The 13,119-nt window shown below is 38.8% G+C and overlaps 1 long non-coding RNA gene across 1 annotated transcript in view; it reads left to right on the plus strand.

The window, feature by feature from the left end:
• Nucleotides 1-13,119, plus strand: part of LOC136856376 (uncharacterized) — a 129,156-nt gene that overhangs the window by 58,053 nt on the left and 57,984 nt on the right. The window lies entirely within an intron of this gene.

Raw genomic sequence — 13,119 nt, forward strand, 5'->3', positions numbered from 1 at the left:
CGTATATTATGTTCAATGAACCAATTTTTGCCAAGAATTAAGTTCAATAAACTATTTTTGAGTATATTTTGTTAAATATTCACAAGTAAATGCGTATTTATATTCTGTTAAATTAACCAAATTTTGCCATGAATTAAGTTCAATAAGCTATTTTTTGCGTATATTTGGTCAAATATACACAAGTAAATGCGTATATTTTGTTTAAAAAAACAAATTTTGCCAAGAATTAAGTTCAATAAGCCATTTTTGGGGTATATTTTGTTAAATATACACAAATAAATGTGTGTGTATATTTTGTTCAATTATTTTAGGACCCAACAACCAACCACTAGCTTAGCTTATTGATTGGTTAAACGACCTGGCACACCAAACTCGAAACACCTGATTACTCCATATTCTGAAATCCATTCTGGAATCTTGTAATGCCAATTTACCCGACACCACACATCACTAAACAGCAGCATTCCCTCGTTCTTCCATCACTCAGGGCCCCAGGGGAAGCCTGGTTGATCCCAGGGTTCCTCTCCCCCCCCCTCCCCCACCCCTGGGACGCGGAAGAGGGTGTAACCTGAATAGGTAATTGATTGGGATTACCTGTGAGGTCTCAGGTGTGCCGAAAGGGGGCTATGATTCCCCTGTACTGTTTTATATAATATGTATTGTATTTTCGCTTAATTTAACCTAATTAAACTTATATTTATTACAATAAACAATCATAAATAACAATTTTAATAAATATATATTGTTAGTATTATAAAAATGAGAGCGTAAAAGCGCTAGCCTTGAGGTACATGAACCAAGCCTAAGCCTTTATGATTCAATTACAAGGGGAATGTTTACCTTCCTGGTCGCGTTCATGCGAGTCCAGAGGCGAACGGAAAACAGTCTTCGTTCCGTGACTTTCCAAAGCGACTTGGGAACCTGCTTATGGGGTTGGTGAACGCGACTTGGACTTTGGTAACGCAAAAGGAATCCTTTCAAGGGCCGAATGAACGCGTCTTAGGGCAAGAGAAACGTAAAACCCCCGTCTTGACTTTCGTATTGAACGCGGCCAGGTAAGGCATTGTATAATTCGTAATGTTAACAGACCCGTGTTTATTTACACGGCGCCGTGCAAATAGCGTCCCTGGGCCGTCCATGTATTATTTAGGGAGGAACAAAGCGTTCTTAAAATCATCTCCATTGTCTATGGGTCCCCCTTAAATAAGGGAGAGAGAGAGAGAGAGGGAGAGAGAGAAACAGGCAGGCAGAGAGAGAGAGAGAGAGAGAGATAGAGAGAGAGAGAGAGAGAGAGAGACAAATTGAGGGACACAAACAGGCAGAGAGAGAGAGGGAGAGAGATATTGATGGAGAGAAAGAAGGAGAGAGAGAGATTGAGGGGGAGAAAGAGAGAGAGAGAGAGAAAGATTGAGGGGAGAGAGAGAGAGAGAGAGAGATTGATGGAAGAAAGTGGTTGAGTGAAAGAGAGAGATTGAGGGAGAGAAAAGAGAGAGAGAGAGAGAGAAAGTCCCTTCTTTTTGAAGTATGAATTTAAGGTCGTTTTTGAATATCATTCTGTCCCAAGAAATTTATGTCGAAAAAATCTTTACTTTTTCATTTTTTTAAATTTTTTCAGTAAGTTTATCTCACCAAAAACCATATTAATAAATTCCCGAGTTTTTGAAGAATTTTTTACAATAGATTTATCGAAGATGATAAATTCCCTTAACGAAATATATTACGATAAACTTCGCATAAAATCTCGTGATTTATTGCAAATGGTTAATCTTTCCCTCAGTGAGTCAAAAAGGTTTGTTTTTGTTTGAAATTTCTTGTTTTGTTTTCTTGTTTTTTTTGTTTATTTTTTGTTCTGTATCTGTTAAAGAAAGTAAAAATGTATTTTTGATAAATTTTGTCTGATTTTTCAAGGTCAGTTTTGGGTCAAAGGTTAGTCCAAGGTATGAGGATTTGCTGTATATATGTATATATATATATATATATATATATATATATATACATATACTTATAGTGTATATTTGTATATATATGTATATCTATGTATATACACTTATACACACATACATACATACATACATACATAAAGACCCCATCCTATATAAGGCATATTATACAAAGACTACAGGTCTTTCAAATTCCTCCTCTTAGTGGTCTAAGACCCCACTCTTCCCCCCACCTTCCCCAGGCCTTAAGACCCCTTAAGACTCCCCAAGACCCCCTAGGACCCCCAAAGACCCCCACCCAACTAAGCCTTAAGCCTGTGATCTTAGCACCTTCCGAACAAGATAATCTAATTAATTTTACCCCCAGTTGTGTATCGGAGCAGAGAGAGAGAGAGAGAGAGAGAGAGAGAGAGAGAGAGAGAGAGAGAGAGAGAGAGAGAGAGAGAGAGGGAGAATGAGAGAGCCATAGATATTGCAAGGAAAAGAAAGAGAGAGAGAGAGCCATAGATAGGGAAAGAGAGAGAGAGAGAGAGAGAGAGAGAGAGAGAGAGAGAGAGAGAGAGAGAGAGAGAGAGACAAAGGGTCTTGGGGAATGTAAATATGACGAGGTAAATAAATATTGGTTTGGAGGACCTGATAAAAGAGGGAAATGAGAGAGAGAAGAGAGAGAGAGAGAGAGAGAGAGAGAATAGAATAAATGAGACATGAAGCGTTAAAAGGGGACTGAAAGAGAGAGAGAAAGAAAAATAAAGATAAAGAGAGAGAGAGAGACAAAAACTTCAAAAAACCAGAAGATTACAACAAAACGCAGTAGATAAAAGACAATAGATGATAATTTGGGACCTGGCGAAAAAATCGAGATGATGGAGACGAGTTTTATCTCTCTCTCTCTCTCTCTCTCTCTCTCTCTCTCTCTCTCTCTCTCTCTGTGGTAAACAGCAGGCGGGCCGCTAATCAGAAATCAAAATCGGGGTAAAGTAATTAGAACTCGCCTTCAGGAGAAGACCTTAGCCCACCTCTCTCTCTCTCTCTCTCTCTCTCTCTCTCTCTCTCTCTCTCTCTCTCTCTCTCTCTCTCATTATTATTATTATTATCATCATCATTCCAGCGCCTGCAATGTATTATAAAAGCTTGACTGAATAATTACTTTCATGCAATCAAGCCTTCAAGTTTACCTGAGACTTTTTCCTTAATTAAATCGCCTCACCTGAGGTATCCAGGTAGGCTGTTGTTTGTTTGTTTGTTTGTTGGGGAGATATCTTTGCGATTGTTTGTTGGATATCAACCAAATTTGGGTTGTTTGTTTGGGATGGCCCAAAGAAACTTTGGTAGAAATTTGAAACCGATCCGGCTGTTTGTTTGTTTGTTAGAGAGATGTGTTTGTAATCGTTTGCTGGAGATGGACCAAAGAAGATTTGGCAAGATTTTGAAAGGCTGTATCTTTGGAATTACTGGATGGATTTCGACCAAATTTATGTGGTTTGTTGGTGATGGCCCAAAGAATATTTGGCAAGATTTCAAAGGTTGTATCTCTTAAAGTGTTTGATATATCTATCAAATTCTTTGAGGGATTTCAACCAAATTTCTATGGTTTGTTGGCGATGGACCAAAGATGTTTTGGTAATGTTCCAAACGATATATCTTTGCAATTATTTGATGGATTTCAACCAGATTTGGTTTATTTGTGGGTGATGCCCTAAAGAGTATATGGCAGGATTTTGAAAGGCTATATCTTTGCAATTGTTGGACAGATTTCAACCAAATTTATGTGAACGATTTACCATGACCCAAAGAAAATTCTCTAAAAATCTGAAACGAATCAGACAATCGATTCTATTGAAATCACAGCTTAAATCACCCACTTATTCTCCACCTGGTGGTCAGTCGACGACCGTGGGTCGCAGCCCCGTTGTCAAGGGAGAAAAAGCGGGTGGTTTTTCCCTCTCTTAAATGTAAATATTCACAGAAATGTTGTAAAGAACGAGTGGCGTGTCGGGTGACCATTATCTCCGTAGCTTTAGTAGGCCCTGTGTGTGATGTGGTGTTAATGGCTGGCTTTTACGGTTGGGGGAGAGAGAGAGAGAGAGAGAGAGAGAGAGAGAGAGAGAGAGAGAGAGAGAGAGACTGAGGGAGGGAGGGAGGGAGATATGGAAAGAGAGAGAGAGGGAGAATGGTTAGAAAGAGAGCCAATGAAGAAGAGAGAGAGAGAGAAAGGTGGAGAGAGAGAGAGGAGAGAAAGAGATAAGGAAAGAGAAAGATATGGGAAATAGAGAGCCAGAGAAATAGAATTGAACAGAGAGAAAGTGAGAGTGAAAAAGAGTAATGAAAGAGAGAGGAAAAGAGAGAGACAAGGAAAGTAAGAGAGAGAGAGAGAGAGAGAGAGAGAGAGAGAGAGAGAGAGAGAGAGAGAGAGAGAGAGAGAGGCACAATTTGAAAAGCGAGGGAGAGAGAAAGCAAGACATTAAAAATGATTAAGATACATCGAAAGAGAGAGAGACCCTCCTCCTCATCCTCCTCTCTCTCTCTCTCTCTCTCTCTCTCTCTCTCTCTCTCCAGACAGAATGCAAAGACCAACTCTCACTTCGCAACTTTCCACCGAATTCTGGCGTGAGCCCAGAGGGCTTTCGGCCCCTAAGGGGGTGCTATAGGGGGACCCATGCAGGACCAAGGGGGAATTTCGGTAGGCGTATAAATATCATTCATGGCCCCCAGGCGCGCTCAGCGGGCGCGCATTACGGCGCTTTCTCTCCCACTTCCTGTGATAGTGTGTGAAGGTTCATAATGTCTTAGGCTAAAGTGTTTGGAATTAGCCGGCGCAACAAAGTGTTTGTTTTGCTTTGTTTTTGTTGGTTTTGTTGTTTTGCGGCGAAGACAATTTTTTGTTTTGGTCGGAGGATGATTGAAGTGTTACTGACAGTTCAAGAAACGTTTGTTTTTGTCGATTTTGTCAAAGAAAATATTTGTTTTTTCATTGTTTTGTTGAGAAATTATGTCTAGATTTGAGCTGCTTACAATTCACGTATATTTAAATCGTGGTTTAAAAGTCAGATGTCTGTCTTTTAAGGGCCATTTAAAGTGCATTTTAAGGGCCATTTAAAGCCTTTTAAACAATTGGTATATGTATGTTCCCACAGCCTTTTTAAGGCCTTTTAAACTGGCCTTCTACAGGCTACTGAAAGCCTTTTAAATAAGTCTGGAATGTGTTCCTTAGCCTTTTCCAAACCTTTTAAAAATGTCTGTTCTAAATCTCAGTGAAAGCCATATGTTTGAAAAGGTAATTTATATTACAATATCACCCTTTGCCTTTTAAAGTCTTGATTTATTAGCCTTTTAAAAGGTCATGAAGACCTTTTAAACCTTTTGATGCCTGTTCTAAATCTGATTGGAAGCCATTTAAATAATTGTGTTTGAAAGGGTAATTTCGGAACCTTACAAGGTGTTGTTTGCCTTTTAAACTCTTGATTTATTAGCCTTTTAAAAAGGCCTTTTAAAAATCCATTTAAAAGGTAATTTTAAAAGGCCATCAACGCCTTTTAAACCACTTCCTTCCCAGGCCACTCTACTCCACCAAGATTTATTCAGGGGCTAAAAAAAAAAAATAAAATAAAATTATAAAAAAAACAAAACTTTGTGACATAGCATTTTTCATCCGGTACCTCGTTTTGGACCAGCATTTAATTAGCAGCTGTCACGAGAATTTATCTCCGGTTTTCGTATGTTAATTCTGGGCTTTTTTTTTTGTTTTTTTTTTCATAGCCAGAATTCAGCTCGAATATGCGTCTTTGTTTTGTGGTCGAGTTAGGCTGGACATATTTGTCTAACTGTATCATGCTCTGTAAAACGCGATTTATTCGTGCATTTACATCTTTCTGGCGTTGCTTTGGCATTGATAATAATGGTAACGATCAAGGGAATCGATCCCACGAGGGGGAAATGCCTAGGTTTGTTCCTGAATAGGACCAAATCCCTGTCATTTTTTTGTAACTAAATTCGACTGTGGGTATTTGCTTTATAAAAGCGATTTATTCATATACCGACATCTTTCTGGCGTTGCTTGGACGTTAATAACATTGGCAACGATCCCAGGAATCGATCCCACGAGGGGGAAATGCCTGGGATCGTTTGTTCCAAAGTTTGGGGACATATGATTTGCTTTATAAACGCGTAATCATACCTGTCTCCTGTCAAATTACCTGTGGAAAATCGTCTTGGTGTTTCCAATAATTTCTGTCCTCAAAATTCGTCTCAAATTTTGAGATAATTCTCAGAGATTTATTATTATTATTATTATTATTATTATTATTATTATTATTATTATTATTATTATTATTATTATTATTATTATTGTTGTTGTTGCTATTATTGTTCTTGTTGGCGAATTCCCCTGGGGTACATCCAGACAGCCTCGTCTCACTCGACTCCGTGTTTTGCGACAGTATCTGACAAGGGGGGAGACGCCCCCTCCCACTCTGTACCCCCTAGGGTTGAGGGTAGACGGTTGAGGGACCCTCCTCCTACCATCAAAAGGGGGAGGGGTTGAGGGGAGGAGGAGGAGGAGGAGGAATAGATTGAGGGAAGGTTGAGAGAGAGAGAGAAAAGAGAGAGAGAGAAACAGGGAGAAAGTGAGAAAGAAAGAGAGAGAGAGAGAGTAAAGAGGATGAGAAACAGAGAGGGAGAGATACAGGGAAACAGGGATAGAGAGAGAGAGAGAGAGAGAGAGAGAGAGAGAGAGAGAGAGAGAGAGAGAGAGAGCTGACGCAAGAAACATGCTGGAAAACGTTCGGTCCCACAAGAGTAAGAAGCTGCCAGGTACCTGCCTTCCTCCAGGGGCACGGTGCCACTCAGCTGTCACTACTGGGGGGTCTCTGCCCCCTCGGAGGACACCTTGGGAGTCCCCCCTTCCTTCCTAGGGCATCCCCCTTCCCCCAGGGGGATCCGAACCCCCGTTCAGGGCCCCGTCTACCCGAAGTGTATGCGAGTTCTGTCAACATACCCCTGCGTACAATGGGAATTTCTGGCTGTCGTTTTGATGTGAAGTTTGTGTCTTTACGTCCGTTTTCTTGTTTTCGTTTTGTTTTTGTTGTTTTCTCTCTCTCTCTCTCTCTCTCTCTCTCTCTCTCTCTCTCTCTCTTTCTCATGAGAGACAGAGAGAGAGAGAGATACTTCAACAGTCAACTCTAGAACCTCGATTGGTGTATACAAAGATTGTCTTTACATTTGTTTTCTTGTTGTGTTTTTGTTTTGTTTTCTCTCTCTCTCTCTCTCTCTCTCTCTCTCTCACATGACGGAGAGAGAGAGAGAGACACACACATACCTAACCACTAACCTATACTAGAACCTCGACCATTGTACACAACCCCACTCACACAACAATCGCAACCACACCCACTATAATCCCACCACACAACCCCACCCACACCTAGACGCCCCAGACACCCTCCTACGCCCATCCACAACCTCCCACGCCCACACAATCCATTCTCCAGCCAACGGGAAAGCCCAATACCGCGAGCGAGAGACGGAGAATTTGAAGTGTGTTCTGGCGAAATTGGACAGAGCGTAGGACGCATCGGGGAACCGATAATTATGCCATACATCAAAAGGGACTTTTCTGGGCCGGACTGTTAAGGACTGCCGGACTGTTGAAGACTGCCAGACTGTGAAATGCAGGTGGTCAGACTGACGGATGGACAGACAAGCAGATTAACTGTATATATATGCAATTAGGAACTGGTATTTGTCATGATATCAAAAGTAGGATTCTCTCTCTCTCTCTCTCTCTCTCTCTCCAAAGGGGCCTTTTGGTTCCTATTGGATCGCATCTTCCCCTTAAATTGGCTTTGTAATTTCTCGGGAGAAGGGGCGGGGGCCCCTAGACACCCCCGGGGGCCACAAGTAGGCCTAGGGACCCCTTAATAAATAGACTTCATCAATCCATCCAACCTCCTCGTTTGGTTGTTAATTCTGGCAACAGTTTCCCGCCACTGGGAGTCACCACTTGAACGCGGCCATTAATCCCGAGGCCTGTTAAACGGCCGTCTAAATGCCCCCTATCTGAACGTTGCCCCCTTCCCTATCCCCTACCCCTTTAAAAGGGGGGTAAAGGGGAGTGGGTAGTCTAATTGATAGGATTATAATCAGCTCCGTAGCTCCATTTCTGGACAATTAGGTAGAAGGGGTGGTCCTCAGGGCCTAATTTTGGGGTTGTTGGGGGTCCTTATGAGGGTAGGATGTGTCCTGTGTCAATCCCTTAGATTTTTTTAAGGTATTTTAGGTATCATGGGCCTTTAAATATGCCCGATATACCCTTAAATATTCACTTGAAATACCCTGAACTTTTTGATCAACTGTCAGAGTGAAATTGGGTCTCTCTCTCTCTCTCTCTCTCTCTCTCTCTCTCTCTCTCTCTCTCTCTCTCTCTCTCTCTCTCAGAATGTATCCCATGTATCCCTCCCTTTAATTTTTTAGGTATTCTAAGTATCCTGGGCCTTTAAATATGCCCTATACCCTTAAATATTTACTTAAAATGCCCTGAACTCTTTGATCAACTATCAGAGTGAACTTGGAACTCTCTCTCTCTCTCTCTCTCTCTCTCTCTTACTCTCTCTCTCTCTCTCTCTCTCTCTCTCTCTCTGATTTATTCCTCATTCCTATTTTTATCTCCTTGCTTGAGCTTGCTTTAGGCTATCTTAGGGCCTCATTGTGTCTCTTTCTCGCTTACTATCTTCATGTATCTTAAGTGGCTTGAATTCCTTTCGACAATTTGCACCCAAGAGAAATTTGATTAATTGCTTGTTTTCTTGATTCCTTGCTTTATGGCCTCGTTTATTGCTTAATCCTCTTGCTTACTTCCTTGTTTATTCCCCACTTGATTACTTCCTGCGTTCCTTTCTTGCTCATCAAGTTACAGTTTATTTTCTTTTATTATTTTGTGTATTTGACTTTCTTGGAATTTGGAAGCCTCCCAGATATTATTGTATATTGTCTTACTGTTATGTATTATCTTATTTACTTGCTTTCTCCATTCTTCGGCTCCTTCTCATTCCCCTCTTTTATTGTCATCAGCTTTAGTTCTTCTTCTTATTTATTGTTTTGTATGTATTTAATTTTTTCTCTCTCTCTCTCTCAATTTTCTTTATTGTTTTGTATTTATTTTTTTCTCTCTCTTCTTTAGTTTTGTATTTATTTCTCTCTCTCTCTCTCTCTCTCTCTCTCTCTCTCTCTCTCTTCTATAGTTTTGTATTTATTTTTTTCTCTCTCTCTTTATATTTTTTTCTCTATATTTGTCTCTCTCTTTTTATATTATCTCTCTTTCTCTCTTTATATTTATCTCTCTTTCTCTCTTTATAGTTCTCTTTCTCTCTTTACATTGATCTCTCTCTCTCTCTCTCTCTCTCTCTCTCTCTCTCTCTCTCTCTCTCTCTCTCTCTCCCCCCTACTCACCATGGCGTTAATCTTGACTCTTCCCCACTCCCTGTGTTGTACATAAGACGATCTCTGCCACCCCACTCCCCGTATTATTCTGACCCTTCTCCCCACTCCCTGTGTCCCCTTGCAGAGTCTTTTAAAACTGCAGTTTTCCCCCACTTAATCTTCCCCCCACTCCCTGTGGGGTGTGGGGAGTCTCTCCCCCACTACCTGTGTTTTCCCTTTAATGGGTTTTCTTCGGCAGTCCCCCACTCCCTGTGCTCTCTGGCACCCCTTTATATCTTCGGTTGGGTGATCGAGAGTCTCTCTCTCTCTCTCTCTCTCTCTTTATATTTTTCTCTCTATCTTTCTGTCTTTATATTTCTCTCTCTCTCTCTTTATATATTTACCTCTCTTTCTCTCTTTATATTTATCTCTCTCTCTCTCTCTCTCTCTCTCTCTCTCTCTCTCTCTCTCTCTCTCTCTCTCTCTCTCTCTCGAGTTCTGAAATTTTATATATGATGTATTTTATATACAAATATTTATGTATATTTTCTACATTTCAAATTTGAATCATTTCTAAAGATATTTTTTTAATGTTTTTTGAAAAAAATATTCTCAGTATTTTATACATTTCACAAAATCCAAAGAAGTGTATTTTATATCACCTGATATACAAATCTGTATACAATATTTTATATGTAAGTATAAAAATACAGTTTTTTGTCTTTTTGAATGTATTATTAAAATATTCGTAATGTTTTATAATCAAATATAAAAATACAGTATTTTATATCATACCAGATATAAAATATATATATATATATATATATATATATATATATATATATATATATATATATATATATATATATATGTATATATATATTTTATAATTGAATATATAAAATTAACAGTAATTTATATCACAACTGATATTGAATTATTCATAATATATGATAATTGAATATAATAAAAACTACTATATATTTTTTTATATATTTTAGAATAAAAATATATTTTATATTTTAGAGTAAAATATTTTAAAAACACCGAAATGTATTGCAATAAATTCAAGGATTTGAATCAAACAGGTCCTGTAATGTCTTACCTTTTATTTTGAGTATTTACAAATAATGTACATGATAAACAAATCAGATTATATATATATATATATATATATATATATATATATATATATATATATATATAAATAAACATACATAATAATGGACATACATTTATAAAAAATCATATTTTATGAAGGATTTTCAAACATAAATAAAATGTATATATAAAATATTCAAAGGTAAATTTTTCCAATTTAAAAAAATAATTTTTTGTACAAATCATAAAAACTGAATTGCGGTCAATCATCAATTAATTGTTCATCCTGGAATCGAGGTGGTTCCAGGATTGCTTCCTGGAATTGTGAGACAATTCCAGAATGTCCTCCTGGAATTGAGGTGATTCCAGAGGTACCTCGTGGAATTGGGGAACAGTTCCAGATGATATCCCAAAAGTCCTTTTTGGAATTCTGGCCATTTCCAGGAATTGCCGGACAATTCCAAAGACCATGGAATTTTGGGCGATTCCAAAAGTCCTTCCTGGATGGCGTACCAATTCCAGGTGCCATTCCAAAGTCCCTCTGGGAATTCGGGCCAGTTCCAGTTATTGTCTGACAATTCCAAAAAGTTTTAATTATGACCAGTTCTAGGAATTGCCTGACAGTTCCAAAAAAACCCTCTTGGAATTCTGGCCAATTCCAGAAACTGACTATAAACTCCCTCCTGGAATGGCCAATTCCAGGAACTGACTTTAAACTCCCTCCTAGAATGGCTAATTCCTGGAACTGACTTTAAACTCCCTCCTGGAATAGACATTTCCAGGAACTGCCAGTAAATTCCCTCTTGGAATTCTGACCAATTCCAGCAACTGACTATAAACTCCCTCCCGGAATGATGGCCAATTTCAAGAATGTCTCCCACCCCATTCCCATTCCATAAGCAATCGCTTGACACACCAACACCAAAACTTAGTCGAACTTGGGACCAACTTAAGTCATGATAAGTCGCCAAACGGGGATACTAATCTCTTTCAAGTTTAGCTAAGTTAATTTCAGGGTCTTTCTGACCCTCTTGTTTATTAGGTGATGTTTCTATATTGTCTTGAGACAAGGGAAGGTTTTCTTGTCAAGACAATAGTGTGATTTTGAAATGTAAGTTGATTTTGAAAGTGTTTTTGTTAACACAACTTGAGGAGTTGAGGCAAAGTTGATATGAAGAGTGTTTCTGCCAATATTGTTTTGAGACAAAATTTTCTTGTCAAAACAATTGAGAAATTTCAAAGTATAAGTTGATTTGGAATTGTTTTTATGATAACAACTTGAGGAGTTAAGGCAAAGTTGATATGAAGAGTGTTTCTGCCAATATTGTTTTGAGACAAGATTTTCTTATCAAAACAACTGAGAAATTTCACATGAAATTTTTAAAAGGTGTTTTTATAAATGTCATTTTGAGACAAACCAAATTTTCTTGACAAAACAACCAAGGAACTTTCAAGTAAAATTTGATGTGTTTTTGTAAGTATTGTTTTGAGGCAGATCACAATTTTCTTGATCAAAACAACGACATTTTTCCTTCATCGTTAATGAAAAAGCAACATCAGTTTTCTTAGTATTGTCTTGATGTAGAATTCGACTAAGAAAATGACAGAGACAGGTGAATTACAATTAGAAAAAAAAAACATGACAAAACAATTCAAAACTCCCACCAAACAAGAAAACAAGACAAGGAAATGTTTAGCATCAACAAGCACACAACTAAAACAACCATCATCCAACAAAAACAACTAAAGACAACGCCAAAAACAATGACTGGAACCACATCATCATCGCCTCTGAGACAAGAAGCCATTTCCCAATATGTGCCGAACGCTTTTAATATACCCAAACCAGTGGACTCTTTTGTTTTTATCTTTCTTCATTTCCCTCGCTCCCTCTCCCTCCCCCTCCCTCCCTACCTACCGGGGAAGGGAGCGGGGACCTTGGGGAATCCTCCGACGGGTGGTGGGACTGGGTAGGAGCCCTTTGGGGGGGTGAGGGGGAGGGCCAGAATTGACAGTAATTACACTGGTCTCCCAAACCAGAAGAATCTTTTCAAACGGAGCCGCTAAAGGCTATTGATTAGAAGCGAGTTAGATTCGATATTTGTGATGCCGGGAGTTTGTTTCTGTTTGTTCTTGTGTCTCCTCCTCCTCCTCCTCCTCCTCCTCCTCCTCCTCCTCCTCCTCCTCCTCCTCCTCCTCCTCCTCCTCCTCCTCCTCCTCTTATTCCTCCCTTCGTCCGGAAGGTAAAGACGTTTCAGGAAATGGTAATACGATAATAACCCGATTATCTTGGGAATTATACTGAAAATTAGAAGCCCAAACTTAATCATGAGTAATTTTTGACAATTCCTAAGTCCTTCATTCACAAAAAAATCATTATGACTTAAACACATTAACGTCAAACAATTATACAGCGTCATTCACAAAAAAATAACCGTGAGAATTATCGAAATAATCAAATTGGAAATTATAATGATAATCACATGTCCAAAACAATTATGCTAACTCCCCCATTTCCGAAAAAATAATCGTGACAATTATCCAAATAATTATCTTGGGGATTATACTGATAAATTGTAAGTCCAGACATAAATATACGACTTGCTAACAACTCCTCCATTCATAAAAGAATAGTGACAAACGTAAACAAAGTGATAGTAATAGT

This window comes from Macrobrachium rosenbergii, chromosome 35, assembly GCF_040412425.1.
Source record: "Macrobrachium rosenbergii isolate ZJJX-2024 chromosome 35, ASM4041242v1, whole genome shotgun sequence".
NCBI lineage: Eukaryota > Metazoa > Arthropoda > Malacostraca > Decapoda > Palaemonidae > Macrobrachium > Macrobrachium rosenbergii.